This window comes from Lissotriton vulgaris, chromosome 8, assembly GCF_964263255.1.
Source record: "Lissotriton vulgaris chromosome 8, aLisVul1.2, whole genome shotgun sequence".
Classification (NCBI taxonomy): Eukaryota; Metazoa; Chordata; class Amphibia; order Caudata; family Salamandridae; genus Lissotriton; species Lissotriton vulgaris.
Window position 1 is genome coordinate 1,378,406,651 of NC_141696.1, and position 15,861 is coordinate 1,378,422,511.

Consider the following 15,861-nt stretch of genomic DNA (forward strand, 5'->3'; position numbering starts at 1 on the left):
TATTTAATTATATTAAATTAAGGTAATTATTAATAGGTGAAGGGGTTTATTTAATTATATTAAGTTAAGGTAATTATTAATAGGTGAAGGGGTATAATTATGGTGAACAGTTTAAATAATGGGGAAGTTAGGTTAAGACTATAGCAGCGTATTGAGACGGCAGGGAAGTATTGATGAAATGAAGGAACGCTTAAAAGCGTGTTTGGATATATTCCCAGATGAGTCAGATGAGTCAGTGGTCGAAGGTCCTCGGCGGCTGAAGCAGAGCAACTGACAAGCTAAATCAGTCGCGCTCGAGCTCAGCCGCCGGGGGAAAGGAAAGGGGCTTGGCAGGGAAGGCACGCAACGCGGGTGTCGCGAGCGTGCTTTCCTCTAATCCCCGAAGTCAGGAAATCCAAATTTCAAGCGATCCGACGCGCTTTGAAGGGGAGAACCGAAGGGAGGAAGGCGGTCGTAAAGACGGTATGAGGGGAAGCGCGGTCGCGCGTTTTATGGGGGAGAAGGGAGGTGGACAACCATAGATTGGAAGTCCATTAGTAGGGAGGTGGGGTGGGAGGGGGGAAGCCTGCGCCACCCACCGCCATCAAGATCTGTGCTGAGGCACAGAGTTGAAGGAAGAGCATGGCGAGGTTGCCAGAAAAAACGCTGGAAAAGAGGTTTAAGACACTGAAAATAATTTCAAATAGGCATAAAGGTACCTGTTATACAATACAATGAAAATAAAGCGATATAGAGATAAAGATTAAAGTAAAGTACAAGTCTAAGCTTAAAAGACAAGGAGCAAGTAACAGTAGTGACTTATCTGCTGGCGAGCCGCTTTTAAAAGAGGCAGATCATCTCTTGGTTACATCCTTTGTTGTTTATTCTAGAACGTTATCCTTTATGATGTAGTGCGGCTGTGTGAGTTGCTATTAAAGGATAATGCATAATGTAGCCTCCGGTCTTGTAATGAAATCTGTTCATTAGGATCCTGTTCACCTCTTTATTTATTTATTTTGAAAGTTTTATAAAGCGCGAACAAGATCCTAGCGGATATCAGAGCGCTATACAAACAGTAAATGTTACATATACAAGCAATAATAGTAGATCCAAACAAAAGTACAAAGAATATAATAAAAAACAATATAGTTTTATTTAGCATCAATAAGTGTCTTGTGGTTGAGAACACGGCTGCTTTTCACCACCTTGATTCAGCAGACCATACTCCTGTGTACTTGGCCATGAGGATGGATTTAACTTCCCTTTTAAAAGCAGTAGTGGACAGGTTAAGTCTGATTTCTGGGGGTACAGCATTCCAAATTCTGGGTGTGATCCCAGAGAAGGAGCTGTTATAGGTTCTTTTCTTGTGGAATTTTTGTGGTTTCAGTAGTAATTTTTCCACATTTCTTGAGGATCTGGACCCACCAGAGATCGTCAGTTTCTGTGCCAGGTAACTGGGAGTCTTTTGATGTAAGGCTCTGTGCGTCATGCACGCAATGGGTCGGCCCACCTTAGCCACTGCACACCACAGAAACATTTGGCAAGGGAAGATCAGAGTGTGGGAAGGGACAGAACCCATCCCTTTAAGAATGAGAGAATCACGTGCCTGTGTGCTGTTCACCCTCACCTTCACACAAATATGGTCACTGCTTACACACACTACAGCTTACGGTATACATGCAAAGTTGACTTTGGTACAAGCACAAATATATTTTGCATAGAGTGCCTAAACAAGAACTTGCTTCAGGCGGCTAGAAAGATAAGGGATGTCAGCACATCATCTTTTAACCTGTCACAGATAAAAAAAAATGTTTTTGCTCTAAAGAGAACACATCCATTTCCTGGCAGCATCATTTTAACTGAATGTCTCTTTCATAAATGATATAATGCACATAACAGAGATTTGCATTCGAATGGCTCTATGTCAATGTTGCTTGTTTACTGAAAACATTGCTTGCTTACTGACTAAGCAGTATTAAAAGATATTTAGTTTTCATTTGGCTACTGTTAAATTCTGCTTATGCTAATTTTGTCCTGAACTAGCAGCAACTCCCCTCCTTCTGACCTCCAAAAATCTGTTTTCCTGAGGTCTAAACTTGCTGTGGTTTCCATTTTCCCTTACAGTCAAAATAAGGTTTCTAATTAAATGTCAGGGTCGGATTCCAGTCAGTCAGTCACTCAAAAGGTCTTTATTTCGATTTACATAATAAAAGACATACTATACATACACAGCACAATCCATAAGTAAAATGTCTTAATATAATCAATAAAATCCATAAATACAATACATACTAAAAACCAGAACTAAAAAGTTATTAAATATATATATACCAAGACTCGAGACTGATACAATCAAAAAACCATCAAAGGAAATAAAAACAGAATTCATATAAAATAGACAATCTTGCTAAACCACCAACTGCATCATATACACTAATATATTAAGGACTCAAGTTCCGGATCCGAATTAACCGGGCCCAACTGACAAATTTAGTTACACCTATAATAATATATTTTGAAGTGTCAGATTTCAAGATTCTACTAGCGGCCTGTGCACATCTGGTTCCCAGTAAACGACATACGGGCCTTAGCCATACTCGTTTTGGTTGTGGGTACATTGGACAGCAAAAGAGGAAATGGTCAACAGTTTCTACCTCCTCCACACAAAAGGGACATTTATCATTGCCAAGCAGATTCCAGGAGCTCGTTAACCCTCGAAGAGGGAGAGAGCCTACTCTTAACTGATAATACAGTTTGCGATCTAGTGGCTTTGTTATGATGTCCCAATATTCTTCATAAATGGGAGCGTCCTTGATAACAAGGAATAATGCTGTCATAGAACTACGCAGAACAGTTGCTAATCTCTTTTCCTTAATCCTACTCCAATAGGTTTCCTTAAAAAGCTTCTTTGAGGGGAAAACGGCAGTAACAGGGTCGGCCCATAATGACCCCATCCCCATATCAATCAGAGAGGCTTTTATTTCGGATGACCATGGGATCCTGGACGAGCCCCGTAACCCTTTTACTTCCAGGAGGGCCTCGGCATACATGGACAATTCCGGTGTCGTCCATAGACGCCGCCAAAACGCCAGTGGTCTATACCGTACCATCTCCTCAACGGGGTAACAACCTAGGTCATATAATAGGGGAATGCGAGGTGTTGATTGAGGTGACCCTATTGCTGACTTAAGGAATTTATTCTGTGCAACCTTAAGTTGGGACATGTTACTAAAGCCCCACAGTTCCGCTCCGTACATAATGGCTGGAAGAATTTTGGAACCATAGATTTTGATCAAGGGAGCCAGTGGTTTAGTAAAAGAGTTTCTATGTTCCTTCAACAGAGCTCCACCAAGTTGGGCATGCTTAAGGGTGAGGAGGTCTATCTGGGGTTTCCAACTTAAATTTTCACTGAAGGTAACTCCCAAATAAGTAAAAACAGCTGTGTGATCAAGAATAACTCCACCCATTTTAACTGCAGCTTTGACTGATCTTGGACCACGGAGGACCATAAATTTGGTCTTCCCTACGATAACTTCCAGCTCATGTTCGCGACAGAAAAGCTCAAAGCGAGACAGTGCAAGCTGTATTCCTGTCTCGTCTTAGAAATTAACAGCGTATCGTCCGCGAACATGAGCAGGGGGACTTTCTTGCCGGCAATGGAGGGTGCATCAGTTGGGTGGTTAGAAAAAGAATTTGTTACCCCGTTGATGAATAAGGAAAACAAGGTAGGAGCTAACACACACCCTTGCCTAACCCCTTTAGAGACCTCGAACCTATCAGTCACCTCCCCAGGTTTGCCCCATCGAACTTTAGGATGCGTAAGATCATGCATGTTAATAAGAAGGGCCACCAGCTCTTTGGGCATGCCCATCCCCAATAAAACTTCCCACAACTTAATCCTTGGAACAAGATCAAATGCGGACCTTAGGTCCACGAAGGCTGCAAAAAGCATGCCACCCCCAAGGAAAACTTCTTTCCAATACAGGAGCATAACCCTAAATGCTTGGTCTAGGGTTCCAATGTGCGACCGAAATCCCGCCTGTAGCGGTGTTAATATGTCAAAATCGGTCGGATTCCTATCAGACCCACCCAATTTCAATTCCAACATAGTCATTTGATCTCTGGGTCTCCAACGGAGAGCTGCTTTATGAGACAATTGGGTTTTCATATACCACTTTACAATAGCCTTTTTCTAAAGTCTTCTAGCTTTTCCATATAAGGGAGCACTGGAACAGCCTTCATCACCTACCTGACCAAAGCAATATCAACTGCTCGGAAAAACAACTCCCCTCAAATGGAGAACATTATGTTACTCACTGTATTGGCAGAATGACCTCCGGTAAGACAATCATCGAGATACAAACGTTTATCCTTACAATATCCACCTGTAGTGTATGCGCTCTGACATGGTGGTACTGCTCAAGCTAAATGAACAACAAACAAATGGCCTCCACTCACTGAATTACTCTCACTTCTAATGAATACTCAAATATGTCTGGTTTGCTTATGTCAAATAAGATTTGTCTATTGCTCATCCCATAATTTGAGACTGAGCTTTGTAGGCGTAACTGGATGGAAATTATAATAGAAATGTTAACCACATAAAACTATTGGAATTGTGGCATATAGATCTTTAGGCGGGGGGCAGTAGGCAAAAAAATATTTGATCGACAGAATCGGAGTTAGTGCGCCATATGCGCTGATAAAGGGAAGGGAGATAAAGAAAAACAAAGACTGGGAAGACAAGGTAAGTGCAAAAGAGGTGAGCAACCTGACTGGATTAAACGCATAACTGGACAATGCAGGAGGATTCACATATACCACATGTTGAAGATTAACGATAGCAGAGTAAATGCATTGGATTGTATCTTCGATATTTGAACTGGTGAAAGGCAATGCCGAAGCCTTGGAAAGTGAGGGAAAAATTCATATGCAATTCCACAAACATATGAACACTCTGTTGACCTTCTTATGGTGTATTAACGAATAGAGCCCATTCTGGCTGCTCATTTGGTGGTGTCAGAACTATATATCCACCAAAGTTAATCTCTGTGTGCATAAAATTAACTTATACCACCACCCTGGCGTGTGAGAGGCACATGTTGTATGAGGAACCATACACAGTTAGTGAAGGCGTGTTTATTTTAAACAGACAATGATCTGTCCATGACCTATGTCAATTATGTGTACTAGATTCTTTTCCTCGTCTCCCTCATGTCTCTCGATACTACTTGTATTGCACTCAGATTAATTCAAAACAATTCTTAGTGTTTTTCTAACAAAAATGGAGAAGTGTGGCTCAATGATTAGAGCGGCAGACCCTGATGCAGAGGTTCAGGGGTTCCAGGGTTCAATTCCCCGCCTCGGCGGGTCTTGGGCTCAAAATTCCACGGACCTGATAATTCTCGCCTCGGTGCCTATTCCAATCATGGAGTCCCACTCTGCAACTCTGGGCAATAGCTTGCTTAATCTCCACAACGGCCCCCACAACGCTAAGGATGCCTGGCCTCCACCTTGGGGGTGCCCAGGAGTGGACGCCTCACAGGGAAAGCCAGGACGGGTTCCACAGCGGTATTCGTACAAGCGCCTTGAGACCCTTGCGGGTGAGTAGTGCGCTATACAAGTATCAATTTACAATTTTATAACATGCCTTTACACAAAAACAGGTTTTCCACAATCAAGCAAATCATCTTTGTAATAAATTTCAACTGAGCCCCGCTTACCTTAAATAGCGGGGTAGAAAGCAAACGAATAGTTTCACTTCACTCTATTATTTTCAGCCTTTCTGAGTGCACACGATGATCTCAGAGACCTTCTACTTGTCTGTCGTGCAGATACTCAGAGTCTTTCGACAATCTAATCTCAGCCTCAAGTGTGTTCAGATACGAAGCATGCATGCAGCACGATCTCATATTTTATTTTGTCCACTTAGGACTTCCTGGCATGTAGACCATGTCGTTTCAGTGAGATAGTGAGTGGGTCATTTCGAATGGAAACAGTGATTACATATGGGCTCGCATTTTGTTGCAGCTCAAGGGTGACACTTAAAACAGCAGCTGTTGCAGCCAGTGGAAAGTCTGAACAAGTCTTGCCTGGGGCTATGCAGCTCAATTAATATTCAAATGAGGGCTCGCCTAAATTATTAAGACTGCCTGCATTGTACAATCCTAAGAAATCAAGTAATCTGATGCCGTACATACCATAAAGCACAAATAACCTAGTCACAAAACCAGGTACTACTTACTTATTTCACCATGTGAACTATAAATGGATAGGAAGCAATTTTCATCCCACTACAAAATATAACAAGCACTGGCAAAGCCAATTGGTCTGGGTTTAATGCAGTGTTAGCACATTATGGCAAGACACACAGAAGAAGCCAGTAGAACGGGGACAGAGAGAGTTATAGCGCAAGACGTGTCCTTCAGGGCAAGTACTTGAGGGGGCAGAAAGATACATCTCTCCCAAAAAACTCCAAAACTGCACCTCCATTTTGTTTGTACGCTATTATTGGATCTCAAACTGTGGTGCCAGCGTGCGCTTGTGGGTGTTGGTAAGAGCTTAAACAATGCATTTCCCCAAAGCTCACTTGTACTATAGGTTCAAATGACTTTAAATGTATTGTTCTTTTAAAGGATTATTTCAAATAACATTTGTTTAATTGTTTCATAGTGTAAAATCTTACAGCAGCCAAATGCAACGTCTTGAATTCTTGAAAAGGGTGCAGGCAGCAGTGATTTTCTGCAGGTAGTGAGGGGCTACACCACTCTGAGACTTGTAGGGCAGTCAGAATAGTTTTATTTGAATCTTGGCAAAGAGGTGGAAGCCAGTGAAGGGATCAGAGAATGGGGGTTTACAGCCTCCTTCTTTGCATTCTACATTCACACACCAAGGGGTGTTGTGTACGTTGTTTTGGGGCCAGTGGGTTTTAGTTAACTTTTCATACCTTCCCCAGGGAAACTAAGATTTTTCTATAGCTGACTGAAGGTGTTGAAGACCCCAACAGAGTTAGGTCTGGGTGTTGTCTGAGTAAGACTGAAATATCTTCAAAGGAACATATGTGAGAGCACTGTGGAAGTTGAAAAGAAACTGTGAAAGGAGCACCACTGGAGGAAAAACAAGGTCAGTAGAAAGACAGAGTAAGGAGGAGTAAAACAAAACTGGCACTCTCTGTTATTAAGGAAAAAGAATAAGTAATCTAAGATGGTGCCTGTGGCCTGAGCAGGATGGTCAACGAAACTTGGTGATGGTGTTCACTGACTGGCAAGTCTGGGAGGATGTGAAAGATCCTTCATACGTGAGGGATAAGCTTTGTAGCAGGTAGAACTGGTGCCATGTCAGTGCTTTGAAGAGATGGGCGAGCTAGAAGGGAATCAAGTTGTTGTTGACTTTAAGGAACTTTTGGAGCTTCAGGACCACAGACATATCATGTATCAGACAAAAAGGGAACAGCACTTTGGTGCTACGCCGTAAAGAGATAATCAAGGACAGGTATAATATGGTAATTTTGAGAGCTATTGAGACATCACCGCACACAACTAGTAAAGGGAATAGTTGGTGATGTGGGCGATGGCGGAAACACATTTGTCAGCAGTGTCTTCAGCCAAAGAGATTTGAGAAACATCACCCCTTACCACAAATAGGAAGCATTTATTGAGGGCACTCAGAAATGGATTTGACTATGGAAATATTTGAAGGCTGATTCAACCTGCCGCCATTGAAATCTGGACCCGCAGATTGCACACTAGATAATGGCACCAGATACGCTGTCCAAAGACAGTTAATCAATTCTCCTGCAAAACCATAGATCTTTATTAGCACCCAGCCCTTTCATTGGTGTAACATTTGTATTACTACCACTTGTGCTGCTATTTTATTCTGTAACTAAGAGCACTCTCAAGACCTGAAATGAACATGCCTGCAAAGGACAAAGCATCGAGCTGAGTCACTGTGTGTGCTGAAGGGATATTGAATGTCTCATGACTCATTGAACCCTCTTGTCGTCTGTAACATAATCTCTTATCAAAATGCCATCAGACGTAATGTATTAGCAGTGCCATGCAAGTAAAAAATCAAACCTGCTATGCAAATAAAAAATGCTAAATTTGCCTAACACATTGGCATTCAGTCTCCATAATGAAATCTACATCTCTTCTCACAATGCTACGTCATTAGGAAAGACACAGACACAGTGCACAAGGTAACATCAATAAACGCATCACTGTAGAACCAGGTACAGTAACATCGGGTCAGCATAGCGGCAGTTCCTATCCGCTGCACGTCTTTTACCGACTCAAGTAGAATTTAAATTTTCTAAACGTCTTTTACCGACTCAAGTAGAATTTAAATTTTCTAAACGTCTTTTACCGACCTAAGTAGAATTAAACTTTTCTAAGGTTCACCTAAATATACTTGTTTTAAATTTAACATCAGTTATGGTCTTCGACAAATTACCCGATAGAGTGACATAATGTTGGCCTCAGCTAGATAAAGTACAGGCAGAAAATACCACAAGTTATACTTAATGATGGATTATGTCAGCAACAAACTTGCACACGTGTAGTCAATAGAGCAGTCAAGATAATGACAAGCTCGTGCCTGTTTTTTGAGACCGAAAGAACACAACTTGCTAAATGATAGTTCTACAGTTCTGAAATTCCAGATAGAGGCAAAGTGTCACACAAACAAGAACTTCTCTGTAGTCCATCCTTGATAAATATATATGTTTGAAATGGAAGCCTGGTATCATTTAGGTTGCTTTATTCAGGATAGATTTCAGGTCAAGTCTTCAAGATGGTAACATAATAAGATATACCGAAGACCCACCAGGAGCGACCAGCTTGCCACTCAGCCTGCCTGGTTCCAACTGCCAGTTGTCACCAGGCTAAGCCCCAAACACTCCACGATGTCACCAAAGGTTCTAGTAGTGACATCATGTGAATGACAGTGAAATCCCACAGGCAGAAAAGAGACAGGCTAAATACAACAATATAAAATCAGGACTAATGGTATGTGAGAAAAAATAATTAGTTATTTATACAGCACACGTTTCAAAATAATTTAAATAGCTGGTGTACTTATTACCTATTTTCAAGGTAATCAATTTATCAGTCTAAGATGGAGGCACAGTTGAGTCTGCCCTGCTGAGATTCAAGCTAGAAGATCGCTGCATATCTCTACGTTTAACTCACTGAGACTTCCTGCCAGATTACTTTGAAATAAGTAGAAACAAATGTATGCGAGCTCAGTAGCCGGTCCTCCTATCACCACTGTGTACTGATGTGTTTTGAACAGGCAAGCTCCAACATGTTTTTAATTTGTTATTCATAACTAGGGCAACTCGCCTTTGTGGTGACACCCCTGATGAAGTTCTGACACGTTTTTGTAAATACTCCAAGAGCAAAGAAATGATCTATTCAAAATGTGAGAAGTCGTTTTGTTGCACTGTGGTTGAATTAACAGATCTTTCGGGCTCTTGCACGCACTACATGAAACGTGCTCACGCCCCAGGGACTGTTGTGAGACTTCAGAGTGTAATATCACAAATTTCACTTCTATCCTGCCTCTCAAATAAAGCATTCTTTCACAACGACATAGGGACATTGTATGTACTGCATATTGTGTCTTATGCATTTCAAAGGAGAACCTGACGTAGATGGACTGGGAGTGAAACTTTGAATTGGATTGTGGGCTGCTGTCTACACAAGCACTGGCAACGACAGGAGAACTGGGCTTGATGTGCCAGAGACTGTGTTACACCTCAGTTGGTTATGGTGACAATCAAACACCTGATTTGTTGCATGGTGTAGGTTATGCCAGGTGTCACATATGCGATCTGTTTATTACAAAAAGGTACAAAGACACTATGGCTTTCATAGATTACTGTAGCAGGCAAGGCCTTTGCCGTTGGTTATCTCCTGACAAAAGCATACTTCGCGGGGGCTGAGTGACAGTGCACGCCGCCCACTGCCAGGATAATATCATCACAAACGCATTTTCTCTTTTTGCACACCGTGGCGGACCCAGACAATTTCAATAACTTGAAGAAACAACAATGCCGAAGCGTTGCCAGAGTGTGTCCGGACCAACCTGATGAAGCGGGGACCTCCATACTGCGCCTCTGACACACGCAGACAATATCCAAAGAAACTCCTTCACAAGAAAGAGCGAAGGCCAGAACTGGGGACAAAGTTGGAGGCATGTATTTTCACAGGTTGCAGGCGAATGCATTTTGGCAATTGATTGCCTTCCTCAGCGCCACAAGTGTCTTGGAACCCTCCATCTTGCGCCAAATTATAGTTCTGCTGCCTTCTATAGCCTTGGCAGAAGCTCCGCCCCCGATGTTGCTGACCCCACCTGTTGTCGATCCGGGCGTAGTCCAGAACTGCAAATCCCAGAATGCCCAGCTTTGCATCCAGGTAAGTGGTGGAGTGAAGTGCATATATATATAATATATATATACATCTATATATATACAATAAAGGCCCTATTCACGCTTTGGTCTCTCCGAGCGTCATTCACATTCTGTTTCCACCCATGGAAAAATGGGTGAGTCCACTTTAGTCTTTGGCTCTATTGTCCTTTGAGTGACTGCATTCTTCCTGATCACTTGTACAGCCATCTGACATTGAATGTGCTTTAGTGCCAGGATCGGTGTCAATCCTTTCATTTTCGCTTTTCCTTTTTTATAGGTCCTCTTGTTGTCTTTCTTTCTCTTTTTTTGCAGCTTCTGGCAACTTGTGAGGCAGTACTAGTAGGCCACTCACTTGCAGCTCAGTTTATCTGCAGTCCACTGCATTCCTCACAGCTACTGCTTCTAAACCAGGCAGCTATCTTGGATTGGTATTTCTCATAGTGCATCATTTATTTTACCATTCAAAGGTGGGCACCATGTTCATAAGCAACATGTCTGCCAGCTTGGATCAGTACAGCAATGAATTCCTTTCCAAGTTGGCTGGACAGTGCTGGGTTTATTTTTTTTTTCTTATTATTTATTGCAAACCTATGCCTGCCAGAATTGTGTGCAATATACATATATATTTTTTATCTACTTTCATTCTTTTTATTTATTTTGAATATGATTGTTGAGTATATGTTCATGTTTTACTGTGGATGGATGAGTGGTTAAATGTAATAATGAGTTAGTGGGTGGATGAATGGATGCACGACTGCAAGGATAAATGACAGAGTGCATGTCTGATTAAATATTGTGTGCCAAAAACTCACCATTGACTGAAAAGGCACCTACGGTTTTAAGCCCGACCTATTGGCACTGCAAATGAGTGTTGTTTTTTTAATTAGATCCTCACTGAATGATGCACTTTGTTCACTGTCTTGATAGAACCCTTGGCACTATTTGACGTGGCGGATGCAACACATGGTGGCTCAGACCTAAACTCAGAACACTACACAACAATATCCTGCTACTCCAAATAAGGACTAATATTTACAATTCAAAACTTCTACTAGGAATCCAAATTCATCTTCTAACAACTGAAGTTCAACTATATCAGGATACTGGCTCCATTGACTCAGGTATCACCTTCTAACTTAGTGAAATCTTTAGATGAAGTGGCTGATTCTCTACCATTCACGGTCACGCTACCTCTGAACCTTGGTGGTGTAGACAGCAGCGAGAGCAGACTCCACCGATGGTGCATACTCTATGGAAGTCCTAATATGACCGCTGAAGGTGCATATGGAGAATGTCCTTTTCGGTAGACTTCACGTAATTGCAATCTTGTACACGTGGTCCTCAGTCCAAAGGCTATGAGGAGCATTCATTCACCTCTGCACACAGCAAAGATCCTGCAGGATAACAAAGCACAGCAATAAAGTACCAACAAAGGGGGCTGACAGCTGGCTGCAGCTGAGAAGGGGTTGCATCAAAAAGACTGACAGATTTGTTTAAAATGTCGTGGTAATAACGCAAAGCGATTTTAATTATAGCACTGATAGTAAACAAAAGACCAGAAAAAAGGAAACTCTGAAAGGTAACAAAAAATGTGAATTTTATGCTGATTACCACCACTAAACACATGGTGTATTTTAAACCTGAGAACCACAGGACAGTCGAGCTCTCTTTCACAGCTCCCTAGCACAATTCAGAAACTTCCTCACCATAACAAGGCACATGTAGGGTGTATTCAGCCAGGGCAGTCCAGTGACCAGGGCTGTGTTATGCAGGACATGGGGACAGTGGCCATGGCTGACCTGATACAAAGCGCGGTGTGTGCACTGCTGTGAGAGTGCTGTGCGAAAACTGCAATGTGATCTGTACTGTGACAGTCGCATTGTGACTAGGGGGATGGACGGGCAGAGCAAGTGTTGCAGCTCAGAAAGGGTGGAACTGGGCTAGCACGAGCAGTTTGTGTCCGTCAGTCAGTGGGGGAACCGCCAGCCACTTTGAGCCATGCCGTGTTACCCCTATTGTGTAAGAAGTTGTCGTGGGTGCAGTAGATGCATGGAGTGTGATTACAGTTTGAACATTCAATCTGTCAGGAGTGCCCAGCACTGTAAGTGTAGTATTGGCAGCCAGTCTCATTGCAACACACACACAGCGACCACTCTGGACAGCGTGACGGGGTCACTGCAGTCCAGAGTGAGTCCCGTTAGAGTAAGCTTAGTTTTAGGAGACCAATCAGAGCAACTCAAAAGAGTTAGATCTTTCTCGGAAGTACAGTGAGCATAAAAACAGCAGAGTGGAGCAGTGGGGATGCAATCCGAGCAATGAGAGGGCAGTGTGAGCAGACACTTTGCAGTTAGTGTCTGTCGCTACTGGAACTTTGAAAAGAAAGAAGCTGACTTCCTTTGTATTTTACAAGTGTCAGATTTTCATATTCTTACATTTCGTTTAGCCTAATGCTGAGATTCCACAAGCATTTTCTCTTGGCTCTGTGTATTTCCTGCTGGGAGGATATTCGTAGTGCTTAATTTGAGCCAGAGGGGCACACCAGCACTCATTTCTGGTCATCAGACTTTAACAAACACACAAGCGGGAAGAGAAAGATGGAAAACCGTTGCAAAGGGAGAATGCAAGGACCTGCTCAAGTAAGATAAAAAAACAGGGAGAATATAAGACTAAGCAGCCTTGGTACCAGCCACCTGTTTCTGAGCAGAGGTTTGGGCACGGTACTCATTCTAATACAAATCAAGCACCGGATATGCGGTCTTGTATCTAAACTCTTGCCCAAAGAACAACACTAAACCCTGTGTTTTAATGTTGGCTTTAGGACTTGATAACAATTGTGATTTTGGCAAAATCACTTAGGGCCTGGTTTGGGTGGTCACTAAAAATAATAATGGGCCATATGTATCATCAACCTGATTTGCGATTCCCAAATAGCGATTTTTTTTTTTAAGAAATCGCTATTTGAGAATCGCAAATAGGTATGTATGTACAAAATCAAATTTTTTTTGCGATTCCTTAAAATTCCTTAATTGCGATCAGCAAATTGCAAATCGCAATTAAGGAATACTTTCCCATTCATTTCTATGGGCCAGGCGGCCAATAGGAATGAATGGGAAGTTATTCTCAATTTGCGATTCGCAATTTGCTAATCGCAAATAGAATAATTTCAAGGACGCAGGGGTGTCCAAAAGACACCCTGTTGCACCCCTGAAATATGCATGGGTGCACATGTGGCACACATACATGCCCTAAGGGCATGTATGTGCGTCACATGGCACTTTGAAAAATGCAAAAATGTGCATTTTTCAAGGAATTCTCAACTTACCACCAACTAGATGGTAGTTGGTGGTAATTAGCGATTCCTTAAGGACATTTTGCTAATTTTTTTTGCTTCATACATTTCATTTAAGGAATCACAAAATTTGCGATTCCTTAAATGCATTTGCAAAATAAGGAATCGCAAATTTTGCGATTCCTTGTTTTGCACCACATTTTGCTTATTACATACCATTTAGAAAATTCGCATTCGCAAAGGCCGAATTTCTGCGAATGCGAATTTGCTTGATACATATGGCCCTATGTTTCTGGAGAAAATGCCATATAAGGAAAGGAAAATGCTACTTACCAGTATGCATCTGTTCTAGGCATATAGAGCTGCAGATTCACACACTATGCATAGATTGCCATCTGGTGTTGGGCCCGGATGTTTGCACTTATTTTTGTCTTAGAGAAGTCTTTGGAAGTCACCTTTTCCTATCATTGGGATAGTGAGTACTGTGGGAAAAATAATGATGGAGTCTACTCCTTATTTAACATTTCCTAAAAAAAATGGGTGCATTTTAGGTAGCTACCAAACTGAATGAGGACCCTGATCTTCCTGTGCCACAAACTGAAAATGTATCATGCAAACGTGGGAAACCCAACGTGCTATACGAGGATCATCTCCAAACACCACACTGAAGTCCTCTTCTGATCTCAAAAGAGGCTTGCGGTACCTAAATACTAAAATAGACCCTTTCCATTAGAAACACTTCCAGTATAGTAATACTCCTTTGGGTGGGGCCAAAGAGCATTCGATGTATATTTTAAACAATTTGTAACAGTACGTATACAAAACAACAGTGGTGTCAATCCAGACCTTATAAAAAAGAGAGACAAAGGAATCAAACATGGGATGAGTCGTGGTGGGAAGGGAGTTGGAAATAAGGCGTAATGAAATGTAAAATTGGAAAATATAGGGATCATCCAACTGAACCTGTCATTAAAAAGGGGTAGGGATTAATCCAAGAAACATAGCTGCTCCAGATGTATTTGAAATATTTGAAAGTTGAAAAACATTTTTACGAAAGCTAAGCGTTAGCTCGATGGAAATAAAACACCCATAGGCCTGGGTATGAACCAGCAGAAGCAATGACATGGCAAGGAGAGCATGGATCCTGCCAAGATTAACCACTTCGATGCTGATGACGAGCTCAACTCGTCATGAGGCTTACCTGTCGTGTGCTGATGACGAGCTGAGCTCGTCATGTAACGCGGTCATTTTAAAAATGCAGCACACAGCGGGAAAAGCCGCCGCAGCGATGCGGTTAAAGCTCTATCAGTCATTAGAGCAGAATAGGAGTATGTACGGGAAAGGGGTGTGTGGGAAGGGGTATTAGGTAACTATGGGTGTGGGCAAGAAAAAGCTTATCAAGGTGAAGGGAAATAAGCTGCTCGCTTTCAATGCTTTGCTGATGGGAGGGACACCGTAAAATCACCAGCATGATTCTTTATGGGGGTTATGTTATGTTATGTTACAAACCTTTGTATTGCGCACAGCTTCCCCAGCTAAGGGGCGTCCTGGCGCATGGCAGATAAAAATGCAACACCACAGGGAACACAACAAAAGAGAAATGATTTATTAAAACAGAAAAGTTTTTAAAGCTTTGCGAAAGACTAAAAGGTCATCTAGCAGCCGCATTTCTACTGGAAGAGAATTCCAAAGCTCGGCTGCTCTGACCCGAAAAGAACGGCCACCGACCCGACACAGCCTGTATCGGGGGATCACAGTGAGTGCATGGCCCAAAGATCTCAGGGGGCGGGTAGGCACATACCAGGACAGAAGGTCCGCAAGAATTTGAGGACCTCCCCCCCTCAAAATCTTGAACGCCACACACAGCACTTTAAACTGGATTCTTGCCCTGATAGGCAACCAATGCAGTGTTCTCAGTGTGCCGGAGACGGAGCATGTTCGGGGTAGGCCAACAATAGCTCTCGCCGCAGCGTTCTGGACGCGTTGAAGGCGGGTAATCTCAGCCAGATTGGACCCTACCAGGAGAGAGCTGGCATAGTTCAGGCGCGATAACACTGTAGCCTGGACTATCAGCTGCCTGGTGCGATGGTCAAAAAACTTCAAAACAGGACGTAACGACCGTAAGATACCAAAGCAACAGGCCGCAGTTTTCTTCGTGTGGCCGACAAAGCTAAGGGCA

The 15,861-nt window shown here is 42.5% G+C and overlaps 1 protein-coding gene across 2 annotated transcripts in view; it reads right to left on the reverse strand.

The window, feature by feature from the left end:
* The window catches only part of RCAN1 (regulator of calcineurin 1), a 311,157-nt gene that overhangs the window by 173,736 nt on the left and 121,560 nt on the right, over nt 1–15,861 (reverse strand). The window contains exon 1 of one of the 2 annotated variants that reach the window (XM_086935370.1): nt 5,703–5,724. The exons of the other annotated variant lie outside the window; for it this stretch is intronic. The gene's annotated coding sequence lies outside the window, so the exon portion shown is untranslated. Of the gene's footprint in view, nt 1–5,702; nt 5,725–15,861 lie in introns of those variants that run through there. 2 annotated transcript variants of the gene reach the window in all.